The sequence below is a fragment of the Aotus nancymaae genome, unplaced genomic scaffold, assembly GCF_030222135.1.
Source record: "Aotus nancymaae isolate 86718 unplaced genomic scaffold, 86718_ANA_hifiasm-v0.15.2.pri h1tg000007l, whole genome shotgun sequence".
NCBI lineage: Eukaryota > Metazoa > Chordata > Mammalia > Primates > Aotidae > Aotus > Aotus nancymaae.
This window is the reverse complement of record NW_026988418.1, coordinates 4698713-4704712: the sequence shown is the minus strand read 5'-3', so window position 1 is coordinate 4704712 and position 6000 is coordinate 4698713.

The following is a 6000-nucleotide window of genomic DNA, read 5'->3' as shown; positions in this document are numbered from 1 at the left end:
CCAGTAGCTTCTGAGCACTGGAAACATGGCTAGTGCAATCGAGGAACAGAATTTTAAATGTATTTACTCTTAGTTAATTTAAATTTATATAACCCCTGTGGCTAGTGGCTATTCTATTGGATAGAGCAGCTCTGAGCTATTTAGCTTTGTGAGCATCCTCCTGGAGAGATGAGGTAATTGAGACACTATTAGACTGAGTGATTTGCTTAAAGGCTTTCAGTGACTCTATGACAGAATTGAAACCAGAACCTAGGTCCTTCTTATTCCATAACAGGCCTTTTTCCTCACATCACTGCTAGATGTGGAGACACCTAACATTGCTCTACAATAGTGTCACACCTTTCTACAGGTAAGTAGATAACCCTGACTGCAATGCTCTTCCTACCCATGACCACTCTCTCTCTGCTGGGTAAACTCCTACCCATCCTTCAAGACCCAACTCAAACATCATGACCTGCTCCCCATTCCTGATAGTTCCTTGCTCCCTCCCTGTCCTCCTACAGCATTTTGTCTGGTTAGCTATGGGAGCACTTACAATGTAATTGTCTATTTATTTATCTCCCCAACTTGATTAAAATTCCCTAAAAGCACAGATGGTATTCTATTCTTCCTGTCTCCAGAACCCAGCACAGGAGGCTGGTCAACAAACGTGTGGAATCAACATACTAAATATACTACAATGTACAGACTCCAAATAAAAGCAGACCTATCCCAGAAGATAAGGGAAGTGTACTGAGCAATCAGAAAGCCTGGGTCTGTTTATCCCACTCATGCTAAATTGCTCTGTGACTATGGGTAAATCGTGTCCCCTCTGTGGACCTGAGGGGGTTGGACTGTGCCATTTCTAAGTAGGACAAGCCCCGGCCCCTCTATGGTAATGACCCCAAGGGACTCCTGGCTCAACAATTTGGGCAGGCTGAGATGGAGCCTCTCAGGGAGGTTACTGGGTGTGGTGGTGAGTGATGGCCGGCACACTGTGGCCAGCGCTGAAGCAGCTGATTGCTGGACTCAGAGCTGCCAGAGATGCAGCTAAGTCAGCAGCTACTCCTGGGCCACTGGGCCAGGCAGCGTCATGACAGGAAGCAGAGTGGCTACGAAGGGCAGACTAGCCCTACTTTTCAGGAAAAAGGATGAAATTACAAAGAAGATTGTGCTGAGGCTTGGGTGTTTTGAACCCAACTGCAGATCTAAGAGAATGTGGTTGGCTATTAGGAGATGCAAGCCTTTTCAACTGGGAGAAGGTAAGAAGAGAAAGGGCCAAGTGATCCAGTTCTAAGCTTCGTCTTTTATTAGGAAGACAATAAAATCTTGAGGTTATGTTCACTTCATTTGGTTGTAGTTGGTCTTTTGGGAGGGAATAGATTAAAACCATCAACAAAATTCCCCTTAAGGGGAAATTTATGCTTTGTGGTTCTTCTGGGTACTAAGAGGAGAAAAAGAGAAAAATACAGCAAAATAGTGACTGGAAAACCCACTTCTGGTTAGAATCCCATTCGTTTGTGTTTTTTACTCACCCATTCAACAAATCTTTATTCACAGATTTCCTGAGTTCAGGGACTCTTAGATCACTGGAAGCAGAAACTGAGACCCAAAGTGGGGAATGACTTGTATAGGCCATGTGAGTTACTGACTGCCTTCTCAACTATGCCAAACCGCGGTGCCAGTGGAAAGCCAGCCATGTGTAGCCAGTGTGCCTAGCCAGCAGGCCCACACTCACCCTCAGCTGTCAAGGCCTTGGGAAGGGCTGAGAACAGCACTCACTTCCAGAGAACAAAAGAGGGCTTAAGGCTTTCCATGGCCTCCTTAGGGACTCACTCCTTGTGGACTGGCTTAATAGAATGAGCCTTGGACTTGGAACCGGACAGTTCTGGATTCAAGTCCCTAGAGACTTCCTTTTTCTTCCAGCTGGATGAATTTAGAAAGTTATCTCCTGGAATCAGCTTCCTCATCCATAAAATGGAGATAACAATCCCTCACAGAGTTCTGTGAGGATTAAATTAGATAATATGTGTGACTGTGCTAAAAGTCATAAGTAAAGGTTTTGAAAATGAATAAGACAAGAAAGAAACAGCAGCTCCATCAGCATCAGCAGTCTCCTGGCTTGTCACTCACAGCAAGGCCCCAGCATTCTCCTGCTGAATATAAACAATTTTCCAGAACGCCAACACCAGACAAAGCCTCTATAATCATGAGACAGGCAGCAAGACCAAAAAAAAGGTCACACTATGTCTGAATACAGAGAAAAACCCGGGCAGGTGCTGTGGCTCATGCCTGTAATCCCAGCACTTTGAGAGGCCAAGGCAGGTGAATCACTTGAAGTCAGGAGTTCAAGACCAGCCTGGCCAACACAGTGAAACCCCATCTCTACCGAAAATACAAAAATTAGTCGGATGTGGTGGCAGATGCTTGTAATCCCAGCTGTTTGGCTGGGGAGGAGAATCATTTGAACCCAAGAGGCAGAGGTTGCAGTGAGCTGAGATTGTGCCACTGCACTCCAGCCTGGGTGACAGAACAAGACTTCATCTCAAAACAAGATAAAACAAAACAACAACAACAATCAGAGAAAATACAGAACACTATGTGAAATCGTTAAAACTACCAAACAGCCCCCTTCTGGTCATGAGTGTGTGTGGTGATTTCTTTGTTTTTTTTTAATTATACTTTAAGTTCTGGGGTACATGCGCAGAACATGTAGGTTTGTTACACAGGTACACACATGCCATGGTGGTTTGCTGCACCCATCAAGTGTGGTGATTTCTTTACCAATGACAGCCTTAGCCACATTCCATTCTTCCCTCTCTCAGATAAAAATAATGAAAATGCCTAATCACTGAATTGCCACTGCTGACAGCACCTAGCCCAGAGCAAAACTCTCCTGATACTCTCTTTCTGAGCTGCCCCATGGTTCCCAAGGTGTGTCATGTCCTTTGTGCAGCATATATTAATCCCAACTTTGACTGCAGGTGTGTTGCTGGTGGTCTTTTGCTATGGAGCATTGACAAAGATTTAAATGGTGTAAGTTCAGACTCCATGACAGACCAGTGGAAGAATACATGTGCACATATGTGTGTGTGTGTGTGTACACATATAATTTTTTGCCTGAAGGACCTTTCCCTCAAATTGCACAGTGATGGGTGACCTACTACTCTGCTTATGAATGAAATTGGCCCATTGGTCTAAGCAGAGATGCTTCAATTCCTTGCCATGTTGGCCTCCCAACATCGGCAGCCTGCCATATGGCAGCTTGCTTCTTCAAAACCAACAGGGAGGCATAGAGAGACTCAGCAAGACAAGTGCCACACTTTCATGTAACATACCCATGTCATTGCTGACATGGCACCATCTATCCCACCCATCTCATCACCTTTGCTGCTTCTACCAGTGAGAAGCAAGTCATAGTATCCCCCAACCAATGGAATGAATTACAGAAAGCCATGACACCAGCAGGTGGGATAGTGGGCAACCTCCCCAAGAGTCTGTCAGCTACAGAACTGAGAGGAACCTCACAAAGGATTTCTTTATGAGGCTGGTAGACACAGACTTGCAGGATAATAAAGATCTGAGGAATCATGTCTCACCATTTCACTTTACCTAGAAGAAAACAGAAACCCAGTTGGCAAAGTAAGACTAGAATCCAGACCTTCTGACTTCCAATTTCCAACATACTCTACTAATTCTGTACCTACTTATTGTCAAGACTTTGAAGCCACAAGCTGGAAAGTTAGATGGCACTTTGAAGTTGTAGCTCAGTGGATATTGGAATGTCTTAGAATACTTCTGGAATAAATTCAAATCCTTAGCATGACATTCAAGGCCCTCTGACTACCTGGCCTCAACCAAGTTTTTTTTGATCACCTCTTGCCATTCTCCCCTGGTATGATGGTGCCATGTCAGCGATGACATGGGTACATTACGTGAAAGTGTGGCACCTGTTTTGCTGAGTCTCTCTATCCAACAGAGAACTATTTGGTGCTTCCTGGTGGCATCTCCCTCCCTTTACATAGTCTCCACCAGGAATGCCCCTCACTTTCTATAGAAAATAAACAAAGTAGGGAGTGGCCAAGATGGCCAACTAGAAGCAGCTAGTGTGAGTGGCTCTCACTGAGAGGTACAGAAGGGACAAGTAAATACAACACCTTCAACTGAAACAGGTAGGTACTCACATTGGGATTAATCAAGGAAACAACTTGATCCGCAGAGAATTAAGGAAAGCAAGACAGGACAATGGCCCACCTGGGAGCAACACAGAGCCCAGGGATCCTCCCTCGCCCAGGGAAGCTGTGAGTGAATGAGCAATCCCCGGAAACCATGCTTCTCCCACAGATCTTTGCAACCCTCAGGTCAGGAGATCTTGTTATGAATCCAGTCTACCGGGCCTTCAGTCTTCTGTCTGACTGACAGAGCTATGTGGAGTCTCAGCAGAGCAGCTGCACAGGCATGTGTAGCGACCCTGGAGCCTTAAACACTTGAGCTTTCCAGCAAAAGTAGCTGCAGCTCCAGCAACGTGGGAGGTTAGACTCCTGTACTTACCCCTAGGAAGAAAATTAAATCCAGGGGGCTGAGCAACAACAGCCCACAGACCTCACTTCTGTGGCACCCCACAAGATAACATCCACTGGCTTGGAATTCCAGCCAGCTACCAATAGTGGCATTGCATCTCCCTAAGAAGGAGCTCCCTGTGGGAGGGATGGGCCGCCATCTTTGCTATTCAGGTATCTTAGCCCTTCCAGCCTTCAGGCTTTGGAGAGTCTGAGCCAAACTGGGGTGGAAGAGATCCCCCAGTACAGCACAGCAGCTCTACCAAAGTGAGGCCAGATTGCTGCTTTAAGCAGGTACCGCATCCCATTGAGGAGGCTCAGTGGGTGGAACCTTCCAACTGGGGCCTCTAGCCACCCCTACCTGAGCTCTCCAGCCAAAAGAGATCTGAATTCCCCTGGGACTGCTCTCTCAGAGGGAGGGGTGGGCCACCATATTTGCTGTTGGGCAACTTAGCTGTTCTAGCCTTTGGGCTTCAGAGTGTCTGAAGCAACCAGGAGCTGAATGGATGCCCAGGACAGCACAGCTGCTCTAACAAAACATGGCCAGACTGGTTTTTTTTTAAGTAGGTCCTGATCCCATTCCTCCTCACTCGGAAGGACCTCCCAAATGGGGTCCCCAGCCACTTCCTACAGGTGCCTTTGGGCTGGCAACAGGCTTGTACCTCCCTGGAACAAAGCACCCAGAGGGAGGGACAGGCTGCCATCTTTGCTATTTTGCAGCCTTCACTGGTGACATCTCCTGGTTCTGGAAAATCCAAGGTAACTGGGGACTGGAACACGCCAAGCATACTGCAGCAGCCCTATGGAAAAGTAGCCAGACTATTACATGGGTGTCCATTCCCATATCTCCTCACCAGGCAGGTTCTCTAGGCCTAGGCCTCTAGCCACCCCCTACCCACCAGAGCTATCAAGTCAGTACCAACTCAGCAACTCCCTGGAGGGGCAACTGATGATAGCCTCTCAACCATGCCTCTGCAGTGGAAATGCCCTTGCCATTTTTGGACTAATGAATGAGCAAAGACCCTAAGTGCCTTATCCATACCTCCAAGCTGTAGTTGACCCAAGGAGATGAGGCCAGTCTATCTCCCATGGATCCCACATACCCACCTCAGCTTGTCACCAGACAGGGAACCACTGGCTTGAGCCCACAGCACAAACCCTCCATCTTGGGCTGACTGCACTGAGTGATTACTGACCTGCATATCCCTGGGATGGAGCCCCCAGGAGACAAGCAAATGACCCTTGGCCACAACTACTACTAAGATCTCTTCCTCGGCTGCCTCTAAGCTGGGGAAGGAATATAAACACTGAGATCTCCCCAGAGCTGCAGTGGGCAGCCCAGGAGTGTCAAGTCATGAACTACAGCCAGCACTCAAGAAGGAGAGGAACCTACACTTCCAGAGCACTGAGAGAGAACACAGCTACAACTGTTAGAAAACATAGGGGAGCCACACAACTAAGC